This window comes from Musa acuminata, chromosome BXJ2-1 (genome assembly GCF_036884655.1).
Source record: "Musa acuminata AAA Group cultivar baxijiao chromosome BXJ2-1, Cavendish_Baxijiao_AAA, whole genome shotgun sequence".
NCBI classification, from domain to species: Eukaryota; Viridiplantae; Streptophyta; class Magnoliopsida; order Zingiberales; family Musaceae; genus Musa; species Musa acuminata.
Genome location: NC_088338.1, coordinates 24,250,418 through 24,264,190, shown reverse-complemented (window position 1 = coordinate 24,264,190; position 13,773 = coordinate 24,250,418). Strand labels below are relative to the sequence as shown.

The window sequence follows — 13,773 nt, the reverse complement described above, 5'->3', positions numbered from 1 at the left end:
CAATGTCCGGAGCCTCTTGCCCGTCACGAAACCGTCGGCGCTTTCTCGAACGTTGACGAAATCCCTATTGCAAGCTCTCTCCGAGCCCTAGCCCAACGACTGTGTATCGGTCACGGCAAGCGCGCGTCGAAACCATCGGCACTTTCTAGAACGATCTCGGAATCGCTATTGCGACCCCAATCCGGAAAGCATTCTCCGAGCCCCACGATACTGACTGCGTAGCGGTCACGGCAAATTCCAAGCCCCAAACGAATCGTCTCGGAGGTCTACGGGAGATGTTTCGTATTTCGGGACGCAAAAAGGAGTGCAACACGAGGACTTCCCAGGGGGTCACCCATCCTAGTACTACTCTCTCCAAAGTACGCTTAACTTAGGAGTTCTGATGGGATCCGGTGCTTTAGTGCTGGCATTATCGCACCCGTTTCGCGTGCTTTGTCCCTTGCCTATGTGCACGTCGCGGCCGGGCCATCAACGTCCGGAGCCTCTTGCCCGTCACGAAACCGTTGGCGCTTTCTCGAACGTTCACGAAATCCCTATTGCAAGCTCTCTCCGAGCCCTAGCCCAACGACTGCGTATCGGTCACAGCAAGCGCGCGTCGAAACCATCGGCACTTTCTAGAACGATCTCGAAATCGCTATTGCGACCCCAATCCGGAAAGCTCTCTCCGAGCCCCACGATACTAATAGCGTAGCGGTCACGGCAAATTCCGAGCCCCGAAACAATCGTCTCGGAGGTCTACGGGAGATATTTCGTATCTCGGGACGGAAAAAGGAGTGCAACACGAGGACTTCCCAGGGGGTCACCCATCCTAGTACTACTCTTGCCAAAGCACGCTTAACTTCGGATTGCTGATGGGATCCGGTGCTTTATTGCTGGCATTATCGCACCCATTTCGCGTGCTTCGTCCCTCGCCTATGTGCACGTCGCGGCCGGCGCATCAATGTCCGGAGCCTCTTGCCCGTCACGAAACCGTCGGCGCTTTATCGAACGTTCACGAAATCCCTATTGCAAGCTCTCTCTAAGCCCTAGCCCAACGATTGTGTATCGGTCACGGCAAGCGCGCGTCGAAACCATCGGCAATTTCTAGAACGATCTCGGAATCGCTATAGCGACCCCAATCCGGAAAGCTTTCTCCGAGCCCCACGATACTGACTGCGTAGCGGTCACAGCAAATTCCGAGCCCCAAAACATTCGTCTCGGAGGTCTACGGGAGATGTTTCGTATCTCGGGACGCAAAAAGGAGTGCAACACGAGGACTTCCCAAGGGGTCACCCATCCTAGTACTACTCTCTCCAAAGTACGCTTAACATCGGAGTTCTGATGGGATCCGGTGCTTTAGTGCTGGCATTATCGCACCCGTTTCGCGTGCTTCGTCCCTTGCCTATGTGCACGTCGCGGCCGGGCCATCAACGTCCGGAGCCTCTTGCCCATCACGAAACCATCGGCGCTTTCTCGAGCGTTCACGAAATCCCTATTGCAAGCTCTCTCCGAGCCCTAGCCCTACGACTGCGTATCGGTCACGGCAAGCGCGCGTCGAAACCATCGGCACTTTCTAGAACGATTTTGGAATCGCTATTGCCACCCCAATCCGGAAAGCTCTCTCCAAGCCCCACGATACTGACTGCGTAGCGGTCACGGCAAATTCCGAGCCCCAAAATAATCATCTCGGAGGTCTACGGGAGATGTTTCGTATCTCGGGACGCAAAAAGGAGTGCAGCACGAGGACTTCCCAGGGGGTCACCCATCCTAGTACTACTCTCTCCAAAGTACGCTTAACTTCGAAGTTTTGATGGGATCCGGTGCTTTAGTGCTGGCATTATCGCACCCGTTTCGCGTGCTTCGTCCCTTGCCTATGTGCACTTCGCGGCCAGGCCATCAATGTCCGGAGCCTCTTACCAGTCACGAAACCGTCGGCGCTTTCACGAACGTTCACGAAATCCATATTGCAAGCTCTCTCCAAGCCCAAGCCCAACGACTGCGTATCGGTCACGGCAAGCGCGCGACGAAACCATCGGCACTTTCTAGAACGATTTTGGAATCGCTATTGCGACCCCAATCCGGAAAGCTCTCTCCGAGCCCCACGATACTGACGGCGTAGCGGTCACGGCAAATTCCGAGCCCCAAAACAATCGTCTCGGAGGTTTATTGGAGATGTTTCGTATCTCGGGACGCAAAAAGGAGTGCAACACGAGGACTTCCCAGGGGGTCACCCATCCTAGTACTGCTCTCTCCAAAGTACGCTTAACTTCGAAGTTCTGATGGGATCCGGTGCTTTAGTGCTGGCATTATCGCACCCGTTTCACGTGCTTCGTCCCTCGCCTATGTGCACGTCGCGGCCGGGCCATCAACGTCCGGAGCCTCTTGCCCGTCACGAAACCGTCGGCGCTTTCTCGAATGTTCACGAAATCCATATTGCAAGCTCTCTCCGAGCCCAAGCCCAACGACTGCGTATCGGTCACGACAAGCGCGCATCGAAACCATCGGCACTTTCTAGAACGATTTCGGAATCGCTATTGCGCCCCCAATCCGGAAAGCTCTCTCCGAGCCCCACGATACTGACTGTGTAGCGGTCACGGCAAATTACGAGCCCCAAAACAATCGTCTCGGAGGTCTACGGGAGATGTTTCGTATCTTGGGACGCAAAAAGGAGTGCAACACGAGGACTTCCCAAGGGGTCACCAATCCTAGTACTACTCTCTCTAAAGCACGCTTAACTTCGGAGTTCTGATGGGATCCGGTGCTTTAGTGCTGGCATTATCACACCCGTTTCGCGTGCTTCGTCCCTCGCCTATGTGCACGTCGCGGCCGGCGCACCAATGTCCGGAGCCTCTTGTCCGTCACGAAACCGTCGGCGCTTTCTCGAACGTTCACGAAATCCCTATTGCAAGCTCTCTCCGAGCCCTAGCCCAACGACTGTGAATCGGTCATGGCAAGCGCGCGTCGAAACCATCGGCACTTGCTAGAACGATCTCGGAATCGCTATTGCGACCCCAATCCGGAAAGCACTCTCCGAGCCCCACGATACTGACTGCGTAGCGGTCACGGCAAATTCCGAGCCCCAAAACAATCGTCTCGGAGGTCTACGAGAGATGTTTCGTATCTCGGGACGCAAAAAGGAGTGCAACACGAGGACTTCCCAAGGGGTCACCCATCCTAATACTACTCTCTCCAAAGCACGCTTAACTTCGAAGTTCTAATGGGATCCGGTGCTTTAGTGCTGGCATTATAGCACCTGTTTAACGTGCTTCGTCCCTCGCCTATGTGCACGTCGCGGCCGGCGCATCAACGTCCGGAGCCTCTTTCCCATCACGAAACCGTCGGAGCTTTCTCGAACGTTCACGAAATCCCTATTGCAAGCTCTCTCCGAGCCCTAGCCCAACGACTGTGTATCGGTCACGGCAAGCGCACGTCGAAACCATCGGCACTTTCTAGAACGATCTCGGAATCGCTATTACGACCCCAATGTGGGAAGCTCTCTCCGAGCCCAACGATACTGACTGCGTAGCTGTCACGGCAAATTCCGAGCCCCAAAACAATCATCTCGGAGGTCTACGGGAGATGTTTCGTATCTCGGGACACAAAAAGGAGTGCAACACGAGGACTTCCCAGGGGGTCACCCAACCTAGTACTACTATCACCAAAGCACGCTTAACTTCGGAGTGCTGATGGGATCCGGTGCTCTAGAGCTTGTATTATCGCACCCGTTTCGCATGCTTCGTCCCTCGCCTATGTGCACGTCGCGGCCGGCGCATCAATGTCCGGAGCCTCTTGCCCGTCACGAAACCGTCGGCGCTTTCTCGAACGTTGACGAAATCCCTTTTGCAAGCTCTCTCCGAGCCCTAGCCCAACGACTGTGTATCGGTCACGGCAAGCGCGCGTCGAAACCATCGGCACTTTCTAGAACGATCTCGGAATCGCTATTGCGACCCCAATCCGGAAAGCATTCTCCGAGCCCCACGATACTGACTGCGTAGTGGTCACGGCAAATTCCGAGCCCCAAACGAATAGTCTCGGAGTTCTACGGGAGATGTTTCGTATTTCGGGACGCAAAAAGGAGTGCAACACGAGGACTTCCCAGGGGGTCACCCCTCCTAGTACTACTCTCTCCAAAGTACGCTTAACTTCGAAGTTCTGATGGGATCCGGTGCATTAGTGCTGGCATTATCGCACCCGTTTCGCGTGCTTCGTCCCTCGCCTATGTGCACGTCGCGGCCGGCGCACCAATGTCCAGAGCCTCTTGTCCGTCACGAAACCGTCGGCGCTTTCTCGAACGTTCACGAAATCCCTATTCCAAGCTCTCTCCGAGCCCTAGCCCAACGACTGCGAATCGGTCATGGCAAGCGCTCGTCGAAACCATCGGCACTTTCTAGAACGATCTCGGAATCGCTATTGCGACCCCAATCCGGAAAGCACTCTCCGAGCCCCACGATACTGACAGCGTAGCGGTCACGGCAAATTCCGAGCCCCAAAACAATCGTCTCGGAGGCCTACGAGAGATGTTTCGTATCTCGGGACGCAAAAAGGAGTGCAACACGAGGACTTCCCAGGGGGTCACCCATCCTAGTACTACTCTCTCCAAAGCACGCTTAACTTCGAAGTTCTGAAGGGATCCGGTGCTTTAGTGCTGGCATTATAGCACCTGTTTCACGTGCTTCGTCCCTCGCCTATGTGCACGTCGCGGCCGGCGCATCAACGTCCGGAGCCTCTTTCCCATCACGAAACCGTCGGCGCTTTCTCGAACGTTCACGAAATCCCTATTGCAAGCTCTCTCCGAGCCCTAGCCCAACGACTGCGTATCGGTCACGGCAAGCGCACGTCGAAACCATCGGCACTTTCTAGAACGATCTCGGAATCGCTATTGCGACCCCAATCTGGGAAGCACTCTCCGAGCCCCACGATACTGACTGCGTAGCTGTCACGGTAAATTCCGAGCCCCAAAACAATTGTCTCGGAGGTCTACGGGAGATGTTTCGTATCTCGGGACATAAAAAGGAGTGCAACACGAGGACTTCCCAGGGGGTCACCCAACCTAGTACTACTATCACCAAAGCACGCTTAACTTCGGAGTGCTGATGGGATCCGGTGCTCTAGAGCTGGTATTATCGCACCCGTTTCGGATGCTTCGTCCCTCGCCTATGTGCACGTCGCGGCCGACGCATCAATGTCCAGAGCCTCTTGCCCGTCACGAAACCGTCGGCGCTTTCTCGAAAGTTGACGAAATCCCTATTGCAAGCTCTCTCCGAGCCCTAGCCCAACGACTGTGTATCGATCACGGCAAGCGCGCATCGAAACCATCGGCACTTTCTAGAACGATCTCAGAATCGCTATTGCGACCCCAATCAGGAAAGCATTCTCCGAGCCACACGATACTGACTGCGTAGCGTTCACGGCAAATTCCGAGCCCCAAACGAATAGTCTCGGAGGTCTACGGGAGATGTTTCGTATTTCGGGACGCAAAAAGGAGTGCAACACGAGGACTTCCCAGGGGGTCACCCATCCTAGTACTACTCTCTCCAAAGTACGCTTAACTTCGATGTTCTGATGGGATCCGGTGCATTAGTGCTGGCATTATCGCACCCGTTTCGCATGCTTCGTCCCTCGCCTATGTGCACGTCGCCGCCGGGCCATCAACGTCCGGAGCCTCTTGCCCGTCACGAAACCGTCGGCGCTTTCTCAAACGTTCACGAAATCCCTATTGCAAGCTCTCTCCGAGCCCTAGCTCAACGACTGCGTATCGGTCACGGCAAGCGAGCGTCGAAACCATCGGCACTCTCTAGAACGATTTCGGAATCGCTATTGCGACCCCAATCCGGAAAGCTCTCTCCGAGCCCCACGATACTGACTGCGTAGCGGTCACGGCAAATTCCAAGCCCCAAAACAATCGTCTCGGAGGTCTACGGGAGATGTTTCGTATCTCGGGATGCAAAAAGGAGTGCAACACGAGGACTTCCCAGGGGGTCACCCATCCTAGTACTACTCTCTCCAAAGTACGCTTAACTTCGAAGTTCTGATGGGATCCGGTGCATTAGTGCTGGCATTATCGCACCCGTTTCGCGTGCTTAGTCCCTCACCTTTGTGCACGTCGCGGCCGGGCCATCAACGTCCGGAGCCTCTTGCCCGTCACGAAACCGTCGGCGCTTTCTCGAACGTTCACGAAATCCCTATTGCAAGCAGTCTCCGAGCCATAACTCAACGACTGCGTATCGGTCATGGCAACCGCGCGTAGAAACCATCGGCACTCTCTAGAACGATTTCGGAATCGCTATTGCGACCCCAATCCGGAAAGCTCTCTCCGAGCCCCACGATACTGACCGCGTAGCGGTCACGGCAAATTCCAAGCCCCAAAACAATCGTCTCGGAGGTCTACGGGAGATGTTTCGTATCTCGGGACGCAAAAAGGAGTGCAACACGAGGACTTCCCAGGGGGTCACCCAACCTAGTACTACTCTCGCCAAAGCACGCTTAACTTCTGAGTGCTGATGGGATCCGGTGCTTTAGTGCTGGCATTATCGCACCCGTTTCGCGTGCTTCGTCCCTCGCCTATGTGCACGTCGCGGCCGGCGCACCAATGTCCGGAGCCTCTTGTCCGTCACGAAACCGTCGGCGCTTTCTCGAACGTTCACGAAATCCCTATTGCAAGCTCTCTCCGAGCCCTAGCCCAACGACTGCGAATCGGTCATGGCAAGCGCGCGTCGAAACCATCGGCACTTTCTAGAACGATCTCGGAATCGCTATTGCGACCCCAATCCGAAAAGCACTCTCCGAGCCCCACGATACTGACTGCGTAGCGGTCACGGCAAATTCCGAGCCCCAAAACAATCGTCTCGGAGGTCTACGAGAGATGTTTCGTATCTTGGGACGCAAAAAGGAGTGCAACACGAGGACTTCCCAGGGGGTCACCCATCCTAGTACTACTCTCTCCAAAGCACGCTTAACTTCGAAGTTCTGATGGGATCCGGTGCTTTAGTGCTGGCATTATAGCACCTGTTTCACGTGCTTCGTCCCTCGCCTATGTGCACGTCGCGGCCGGCGCATCAACGTCCGGAGCCTCTTTCCCATCACGAAACCGTCGACGCTTTCTCGAACGTTCACGAAATCCCTATTGCAAGCTCTCTACGAGCCCTAGCCCAACGACTGCGTATCGGTCACGGCAAGCGCACGTCGAAACCATCGGCACTTTCTAGAACGATCTCGGAATCGCTATTGTGACCCCAATCTGGGAAGCTCTCTCCGAGCCCCACGATACTGACTGCGTAGCTGTCACGGTAAATTCCGAGCCCCAAAACAATCGTCTTGGAGGTCTACGGGAGATGTTTCGTATCTCGGGACACAAATAGGAGTGCAACACGAGGACTTCCCAGGGGGTCACCCAACCAAGTACTACTATCACCAAAGCACGCTTAACTTCGGAGTGCTGATGGGATCCGGTGCTCTAGAGCTGGTATTATCGCACCCGTTTCGCATGCTTCGTCCCTCGCCTATGTGCACGTCGCGGCCGGCGCATCAATGTCCGGAGCCTCTTGCCCGTCACAAAACCGTCGGCGCTTTCTCGAACGTTGACGAAATCCCTATTGCAAGCTCTCTTCGAGCCCTAGCCCAACGACTGTATATCGGTCACGGCAAGCGCGCGTCGAAACCATCGGCACTTTCTAGAACGATCTTGGAATCGCTATTGCGACCCCAATCCGGAAAGCATTCTCCGAGCCCCACCATACTGACTGCGTAGCGGTCACGGCAAATTCCGAGCCCCGAAACAATCGTCTCGGAGGTCTACGGGAGATGTTTCGTATCTCGGGACGCAAAAAGGAGTGCAACACGAGGACTTCCCTGGGGGTCACCCATCCTAGTACTACTCTCTCCAAAGTACGCTTAACTTCGAAGTTCTGATGGGATCCGGTGCATTAGTGCTGGCATTATCGCACCCGTTTCGCGTGCTTCGTCCCTCGCCTATATGCACGTCGCGGCCGGCGCATCAATGTCCGGAGCCTCTTGCCCGTCACGAAACGTCGGCGCTTTCTCGAACGTTCACGAAATCCCTATTGCAAGCCCTCTCCGAGCTCTAGCCCAACGACTGCGTATCGGTCACGGCAAGCGCACGTCGAAACCATCGGCACTTTCTAGAATGATCTCGGAATCGCTTTTGCGACCCCAATCCGGAAAGCTCTCTCCGAGCCCCACGATACTGACTGCGTAGCAGTCACGGCAAATTCCAAGCCCCAAAACTATCGTCTCGGAGGTCTACGGGAGATGTTTCGTATCTCGGGACGCAAAAAGGAGTGCAACACGAGGACTTCCTAGGGGGTCACCCAACCTAGTACTACTCTCGCCAAAGCACGCTTAACTTCGGAGTGCTGATGGGATCCGGTGCTTTAGTGCTGGCATTATCGCACCCGTTTCGCGTGCTTCGTCCCTCGCCTATGTACACGTCGCAGTCGGCGCTTTCTCGAACGTTCACGAAATCCCTATTGCAAGCTCTCTCCGAGCCCTAGCCCAACGACTGCGTATCGGTCACGGCAAGCGCGCGTCGAAACCATCGGCACTTTCTAGAACGATTTCGGAATCGCTATTGCGACCCCAATCCGGAAAGCTCTCTCCGAGCCCCACGATACTGACTGCGTAGCGGTCACGGCAAATTCCAAGCCCCAAAACAATCGTTTCGGAGGTCTACGGGAGATGTTTCGTATCTCGGGACGCAAAAAGGAGTGCAACACGAGGACTTCCCAAGGGGTCACCCATCCTAGTACTACTCTCGCCAAAGCACGCTTAACTTCGGAGTGCTGATGGGATTCGGTGCTTTAGTGCTGGCATTATCGCACCCGTTTGGCGTGCTTCGTCCCTCGCCTATGTGCATGTCGCGGTCGGCGCATCAATGTCCGGAGCCTCTTGTCCGTCACGAAACCGTCGGCGCTTTCTCGAACGTTCACGAAATCCCTATTGCAAAATCTCTCTCCGAGCCCTAGCCCAACGACTGCGTATCGGTCACGGCAAGCGCGCGTCGAAACCATCGGCACTTTCTAGAACGATCTCGGAATCGCTATTGGGACCCCAATCCGGAAAGCTCTCTCCGAGCCCCACGATACTGACAGCGTAGCGGTCACTGCAAATTCCGAGCCCCAAAACAATCGTCTCGGAGGTCTACGGGAGATGTTTCGTATCTCGGGACGCAAAAAGGAGTGCAACACGAGGACTTCCCAGGGGGTCACCCATCCTAGTACTACTCTCTCCAAAGTACGCTTAACTTCGAAGTTCTGATGGGATCCGGTGCATTAGTGCTGGCATTATCGCACCCGTTTCACGTGCTTCGTCCCTCGCCTATGTGCACGTCGCGGCCGGCGCATCAATGTCCGGAGCCTCTTGCCCGTCACGAAACGTCGGCGCTTTCTCGAACGTTCACGAAATCTCTATTGCAAGCTCTCTCCGAGCCCTAGCCCAACGACTGCGTATCGGTCACGGCAAGCGCACGTCGAAACCATCGGCACTTTCTAGAACGATCTCGGAATCGCTATTGCGACCCCAATCTGGGAAGCTCTCTCCGAGCCCCACGATACTGACTGCGTAGCGGTCACGGCAAATTCCGAGCCCCAAAACAATCGTCTCGGAGGTCTACGGGAGATGTTTCGTATCTCGGGACACAAAAAGGAGTGCAACACGAGGACTTCCCAAGGGGTCACCCATCCTAGGACTACTCTCGCCAAAGTACGCTTAACTTCGAAGTTCTGATGGGATCCGGTACATTAGTGCTGGCATTATCGCACCCGTTTCGCGTGCTTCTTCCCTCGCCTATGTGCACGTCGCGGCCGGCGCACCAATGTCCGGAGCCTCTTGTCCGTCACGAAACCGTCGGCGCTTTCTCGAACGTTCACGAAATCCCTATTGCAAGCTCTCTCCGAGCCCTAGCCCAACGACTGCGAATCGGTCATGGCAAGCGCGCGTCGAAACCATCGACACTTTCTAGAACGATCTCGGAATCGCTATTGCGACCCCAATCCGAAAAGCACTCTCCGAGCCCCACGATACTGACTGCGTAGCGGTCACGGCAAATTCCGAGCCCCAAAACAATCGTCTCGGAGGTCTACGAGAGATGTTTCGTATCTTGGGACGCAAAAAGGAGTGCAACACGAGGACTTCCCAGGGGGTCACCCATCCTAGTACTACTCTCTCCAAAGCACGCTTAACTTCGAAGTTCTGATGGGATCCGGTGCTTTAGTGCTGGCATTATAGCACCTGTTTCACGTGCTTCGTCCCTCGCCTATGTGCACGTCGCGGCCGGCGCATCAACGTCCGGAGCCTCTTTCCCATCACGAAACCGTCGACGCTTTCTCGAACGTTCACGAAATCCCTATTGCAAGCTCTCTACGAGCCCTAGCCCAACGACTGCGTATCGGTCACGGCAAGCGCACGTCGAAACCATCGGCACTTTCTAGAACGATCTCGGAATCGCTATTGTGACCCCAATCTGGGAAGCTCTCTCCGAGCCCCACGATACTGACTGCGTAGCTGTCACGGTAAATTCCGAGCCCCAAAACAATCGTCTCGGAGGTCTACGGGAGATGTTTCGTATCTCGGGACACAAAAAGGAGTGCAACACGAGGACTTCCCAGGGGGTCACCCAACCTAGTACTACTATCACCAAAGCACGCTTAACTTCGGAGTGCTGATGGGATCCGGTGCTCTAGAGCTGGTATTATCGCACCCGTTTCGCATGCTTCGTCCCTCGCCTATGTGCACGTCGCGGCCGGCGCATCAATGTTCGGAGCCTCTTGCCCGTCACGAAACGTCGGCGCTTTCTCGAACGTTCACGAAATCCCTATTGCAAGCTCTCTCCGAGCCATAGCCCAATGACTGCGTATCGGTCACGGCAAGCGCGCGTCGAAACCATTAGCACTTTCTAGAACGATCTCGGAATCACTATTGCGACCCCAATCCGGAAAGCTCTCTCCGAGCCCCACGATACTGACTACGTAGCTGTCACGGCAATTTCCGAGCCCCAAAACAATCGTTTCGGAGGTCTACGGGAGATGTTTTGTATCTCGGGACGAAAAAAGGGGTGCAATACGAGGACTTCCCAGGGGGTCACCCATCCTTGTACTACTCTCGCCAAAGCACGTTTAACTTCGGAGGTCTGATGGGATCCGGTGCTTTAGTGCTGGCATTATCGCACCCGTTTCGCGTGCTTCGTCCCTCGCCTATGTGCACGTCGCGGCCGGGCCATCAACGTCCGGAGCCTCTTTCCCATCACGAAACCGTCGGCGCTTTCTCGAACGTTCACGAAATCCCTATTGCAAGCTCTCTCCGAGCCCTAGCTCAACGACTGCGTATCGGTCACGGAAAGCGCACGTCGAAACCATCGTCACTCTCTAGAACGATTTCGGAATCGCTATTGCGACCCCAATCCGGAAAGCTCTCTCCGAGCCCCACGATACTGACAGCGTAGCGGTCACTGCAAATTCCGAGCCCCAAAACAATCGTCTCGGAGGTCTACGGGAGATGTTTCGTATCTCGGGACGCAAAAAGGAGTGCAACACGAGGACTTCCCAGGGGGTCACCCATCCTAGTACTACTCTCTCCAAAGTACGCTTAACTTCGAAGTTCTGATGGGATCCGGTGCATTAGTGCTGGCATTATCGCACCCGTTTCGCGTGCTTCGTCCCTCGCCTATGTGCACGTCGCGGCCGGCGCATCAATGTCCGGAGCCTCTTGCCCGTCATGAAACGTCGGCGCTTTCTCGAACGTTCACGAAATCCCTATTGCAAGCTCTCTCCGAGCCCTAGCCCAACGACTGTGTATCGGTCACGGCAAGCGTGCGTCGAAACCATCGGCACTTTCTAGAACGATCTTGGAATCGCTATTGCGACCCCAATCCGGAAAGTTCTCTCCGAGCCCCACGATACTGACTGCCTAGCGGTCACGGCAAATTCTGAGCCCCAAAACAATCGTCTCAGAGGTCTACGGGAGATGTTTCGTATCTCGGGACGCAAAAAGGAGTGCAAAACGATCACTTCCCAGGGGGTCACCCATACTAGTACTACTCTCTCCAAAGTACGCTTAACTTCGAAGTTCTGATGGGATCCGGTGCACTAGTGCTGGCATTATCGCACCCGTTTCGCGTGCTTCGTCCCTCGCCTATGTGCAGGTCGCGGTCGGCGCATCAATGTCCGGAGCCTCTTGTCCGTCACGTAACCGTCGGCGCTTTCTCGAACGTTCACGAAATCCCTATTGCAAGCTCTCTCCGAGCCCTAGCCCAACGACTGTGTATCGGTCATGGCAAGCGCGCGTCGAAACCATCGGCACTTTCTAGAACGATCTCGGAATCGCTATTGCGACCCCAATCCGGAAAGCTCTCTCCGAGCCCCACGATACTGACTGCATAGCGGTCACGGCAAATTCTGAGCCCCAAAACAATCGTCTCGGAGGTCTACGGGAGATGTTTCGTATCTCGGGACGCAAAAAGGAGTGCAACACGAGGACTTCCCAGGGGGTCACCCATCCTAGTACTACTCTCTCCAAAGTACGCTTAACTTCGAAGTTCTGATGGGATCCGGTGCATTAGTGCTGGCATTATCGCACCCGTTTCGCGTGCTTCGTCCCTCGCCTATGTGCACGTCGCGGCCGGTGCATCAATGTCCGGAGCCTCTTGCCCGTCACGAAACGTCGGCGCTTTCTCGAACGTTCACGAAATCCCTATTGCAAGCTCTCTCCGAGCCCTAGCCCAACGACTGCGTATCGGTCACGGCAAGCGCGCGTCGAAACCATCGGCACTTTCTAGAACGATCTCAGAATCGCTATTGCGACCCCAATCCGGAAAGCTCTCTCCGAGCCCCACGATACTGACTGCGTAGCTGTCACGGCAAATTCCGAACCCCAAAACAATCGTTTCGGAGGTCTACGGGAGATGTTTTGTATCTCGGGACGAAAAAAGGGGTGCAATACGGGGACTTCCCAGGGGGTCACCCATCCTTGTACTACTCTCGCAAAAGCACGCTTAACTTCGGAGGTCTGATGGGATCCGGTGCTTTAGTGCTGGCATTATCGCACCCGTTTCGCGTGCTTCGTCCCTCGCCTATGTGCACGTCGCGGTCGGCGCGTCAATGTCCGGAGCCTCTTGTCCGTCACGAAATCGTCCGCGCTTTCTCGAACGTTCACGAAATCCCTATTGCAAGCTCTCTCCGAGCCCTAGCCCAACGACTGCGTATCGGTCACGGCAAGCGCGCGTCGAAACCATCGGCACTTTCTAGAACGATCTCGGAATCGCTATTGCGACCCCAATCCGGAAAGCTCTCTCCTGCCCCACGATACTGACTGCGTAGCTGTCACGGCAAATTCCGAGCCACAAAACAATCGTTTCGGAGGTCTACGGGAGATGTTTTGTATCTCGGGACGAAAAAAGGGGTGCAATACGGGGACTTCCTAGGGCGTCACCCATCCTTGTACTACTCTCGCCAAAGCACGCTTAACTTCGGAGGTCTGATGGGATCCGGTGCATTAGTGCTGGCATTATAGCACCCGTTTCGCGTGCTTCGTCCCTCGCCTATGTGCACGTCGCGGCCGGCGCATCAATGTCCGGAGCCTCTTGCCCGTCACGAAACGTCGGCGCTTTCTCGAACGTTCACGAAATCCCTATTGCAAGCTCTATCCGAGCCCTAGCCCAACGACTGCGTATCGGTCACGGCAAGCGCGCGTCGAAACCATCGGCACTTTCTAGAACGATCTCAGAATCGCTATTGCGACCCCAATCCGGAAAGCTCTCTCCGAGCCCCACGATACTGACTGCGT

General features: G+C 55.4%; 25 non-coding genes and 4 pseudogenes across 25 annotated transcripts; all 29 read right to left on the bottom strand.

The window, feature by feature from the left end:
* Nucleotides 1-301: 301 nt before the first annotated feature.
* On the bottom strand, nucleotides 302-420 carry LOC135600362 (5S ribosomal RNA). Its single transcript, XR_010482685.1, has one exon. It is a non-coding gene; the product is annotated as a 5S ribosomal RNA (ribosomal RNA).
* Nucleotides 421-770: 350 nt separating this feature from the next.
* Nucleotides 771-889, bottom strand: LOC135600608 (5S ribosomal RNA). Its single transcript, XR_010482926.1, has one exon. It is a non-coding gene; the product is annotated as a 5S ribosomal RNA (ribosomal RNA).
* A 350-nt stretch (nucleotides 890-1,239) lies between these two features.
* Nucleotides 1,240-1,358, bottom strand: LOC135600249 (5S ribosomal RNA). Its single transcript, XR_010482575.1, has one exon. It is a non-coding gene; the product is annotated as a 5S ribosomal RNA (ribosomal RNA).
* A 350-nt stretch (nucleotides 1,359-1,708) lies between these two features.
* Nucleotides 1,709-1,827, bottom strand: LOC135602120 (5S ribosomal RNA; annotated as a pseudogene).
* A 350-nt stretch (nucleotides 1,828-2,177) lies between these two features.
* Nucleotides 2,178-2,296, bottom strand: LOC135600474 (5S ribosomal RNA). Its single transcript, XR_010482795.1, has one exon. It is a non-coding gene; the product is annotated as a 5S ribosomal RNA (ribosomal RNA).
* A 350-nt stretch (nucleotides 2,297-2,646) lies between these two features.
* LOC135601582 (5S ribosomal RNA) lies at nucleotides 2,647-2,765 on the bottom strand. The gene has a single exon (XR_010483872.1). It is a non-coding gene; the product is annotated as a 5S ribosomal RNA (ribosomal RNA).
* Nucleotides 2,766-3,115: 350 nt separating this feature from the next.
* Nucleotides 3,116-3,234, bottom strand: LOC135601896 (5S ribosomal RNA; annotated as a pseudogene).
* Nucleotides 3,235-3,584: 350 nt separating this feature from the next.
* Nucleotides 3,585-3,703, bottom strand: LOC135600165 (5S ribosomal RNA). The gene has a single exon (XR_010482492.1). It is a non-coding gene; the product is annotated as a 5S ribosomal RNA (ribosomal RNA).
* A 350-nt stretch (nucleotides 3,704-4,053) lies between these two features.
* On the bottom strand, nucleotides 4,054-4,172 carry LOC135601165 (5S ribosomal RNA). The gene has a single exon (XR_010483467.1). It is a non-coding gene; the product is annotated as a 5S ribosomal RNA (ribosomal RNA).
* Nucleotides 4,173-4,522: 350 nt separating this feature from the next.
* On the bottom strand, nucleotides 4,523-4,641 carry LOC135601281 (5S ribosomal RNA). The gene has a single exon (XR_010483579.1). It is a non-coding gene; the product is annotated as a 5S ribosomal RNA (ribosomal RNA).
* A 350-nt stretch (nucleotides 4,642-4,991) lies between these two features.
* On the bottom strand, nucleotides 4,992-5,110 carry LOC135600937 (5S ribosomal RNA). The gene has a single exon (XR_010483246.1). It is a non-coding gene; the product is annotated as a 5S ribosomal RNA (ribosomal RNA).
* Nucleotides 5,111-5,460: 350 nt separating this feature from the next.
* Nucleotides 5,461-5,579, bottom strand: LOC135601710 (5S ribosomal RNA; annotated as a pseudogene).
* A 350-nt stretch (nucleotides 5,580-5,929) lies between these two features.
* Nucleotides 5,930-6,048, bottom strand: LOC135600281 (5S ribosomal RNA). Its single transcript, XR_010482607.1, has one exon. It is a non-coding gene; the product is annotated as a 5S ribosomal RNA (ribosomal RNA).
* A 350-nt stretch (nucleotides 6,049-6,398) lies between these two features.
* On the bottom strand, nucleotides 6,399-6,517 carry LOC135604170 (5S ribosomal RNA). Its single transcript, XR_010484200.1, has one exon. It is a non-coding gene; the product is annotated as a 5S ribosomal RNA (ribosomal RNA).
* A 350-nt stretch (nucleotides 6,518-6,867) lies between these two features.
* On the bottom strand, nucleotides 6,868-6,986 carry LOC135600551 (5S ribosomal RNA). Its single transcript, XR_010482871.1, has one exon. It is a non-coding gene; the product is annotated as a 5S ribosomal RNA (ribosomal RNA).
* Nucleotides 6,987-7,336: 350 nt separating this feature from the next.
* LOC135601068 (5S ribosomal RNA) lies at nucleotides 7,337-7,455 on the bottom strand. Its single transcript, XR_010483373.1, has one exon. It is a non-coding gene; the product is annotated as a 5S ribosomal RNA (ribosomal RNA).
* A 350-nt stretch (nucleotides 7,456-7,805) lies between these two features.
* Nucleotides 7,806-7,924, bottom strand: LOC135600750 (5S ribosomal RNA). The gene has a single exon (XR_010483063.1). It is a non-coding gene; the product is annotated as a 5S ribosomal RNA (ribosomal RNA).
* Nucleotides 7,925-8,273: 349 nt separating this feature from the next.
* On the bottom strand, nucleotides 8,274-8,392 carry LOC135600967 (5S ribosomal RNA). Its single transcript, XR_010483275.1, has one exon. It is a non-coding gene; the product is annotated as a 5S ribosomal RNA (ribosomal RNA).
* Nucleotides 8,393-8,699: 307 nt separating this feature from the next.
* On the bottom strand, nucleotides 8,700-8,818 carry LOC135602948 (5S ribosomal RNA). The gene has a single exon (XR_010484064.1). It is a non-coding gene; the product is annotated as a 5S ribosomal RNA (ribosomal RNA).
* A 352-nt stretch (nucleotides 8,819-9,170) lies between these two features.
* LOC135600280 (5S ribosomal RNA) lies at nucleotides 9,171-9,289 on the bottom strand. The gene has a single exon (XR_010482606.1). It is a non-coding gene; the product is annotated as a 5S ribosomal RNA (ribosomal RNA).
* A 349-nt stretch (nucleotides 9,290-9,638) lies between these two features.
* LOC135600538 (5S ribosomal RNA) lies at nucleotides 9,639-9,757 on the bottom strand. The gene has a single exon (XR_010482858.1). It is a non-coding gene; the product is annotated as a 5S ribosomal RNA (ribosomal RNA).
* A 350-nt stretch (nucleotides 9,758-10,107) lies between these two features.
* On the bottom strand, nucleotides 10,108-10,226 carry LOC135600550 (5S ribosomal RNA). The gene has a single exon (XR_010482870.1). It is a non-coding gene; the product is annotated as a 5S ribosomal RNA (ribosomal RNA).
* A 350-nt stretch (nucleotides 10,227-10,576) lies between these two features.
* Nucleotides 10,577-10,695, bottom strand: LOC135600936 (5S ribosomal RNA). The gene has a single exon (XR_010483245.1). It is a non-coding gene; the product is annotated as a 5S ribosomal RNA (ribosomal RNA).
* Nucleotides 10,696-11,044: 349 nt separating this feature from the next.
* LOC135600598 (5S ribosomal RNA) lies at nucleotides 11,045-11,163 on the bottom strand. Its single transcript, XR_010482916.1, has one exon. It is a non-coding gene; the product is annotated as a 5S ribosomal RNA (ribosomal RNA).
* Nucleotides 11,164-11,513: 350 nt separating this feature from the next.
* On the bottom strand, nucleotides 11,514-11,632 carry LOC135600278 (5S ribosomal RNA). The gene has a single exon (XR_010482604.1). It is a non-coding gene; the product is annotated as a 5S ribosomal RNA (ribosomal RNA).
* Nucleotides 11,633-11,981: 349 nt separating this feature from the next.
* LOC135604019 (5S ribosomal RNA) lies at nucleotides 11,982-12,100 on the bottom strand (annotated as a pseudogene).
* Nucleotides 12,101-12,450: 350 nt separating this feature from the next.
* LOC135600277 (5S ribosomal RNA) lies at nucleotides 12,451-12,569 on the bottom strand. Its single transcript, XR_010482603.1, has one exon. It is a non-coding gene; the product is annotated as a 5S ribosomal RNA (ribosomal RNA).
* A 349-nt stretch (nucleotides 12,570-12,918) lies between these two features.
* Nucleotides 12,919-13,037, bottom strand: LOC135599785 (5S ribosomal RNA). Its single transcript, XR_010482128.1, has one exon. It is a non-coding gene; the product is annotated as a 5S ribosomal RNA (ribosomal RNA).
* Nucleotides 13,038-13,386: 349 nt separating this feature from the next.
* On the bottom strand, nucleotides 13,387-13,505 carry LOC135601418 (5S ribosomal RNA). The gene has a single exon (XR_010483713.1). It is a non-coding gene; the product is annotated as a 5S ribosomal RNA (ribosomal RNA).
* Between the last annotated feature and the right edge of the window lie 268 nt (nucleotides 13,506-13,773).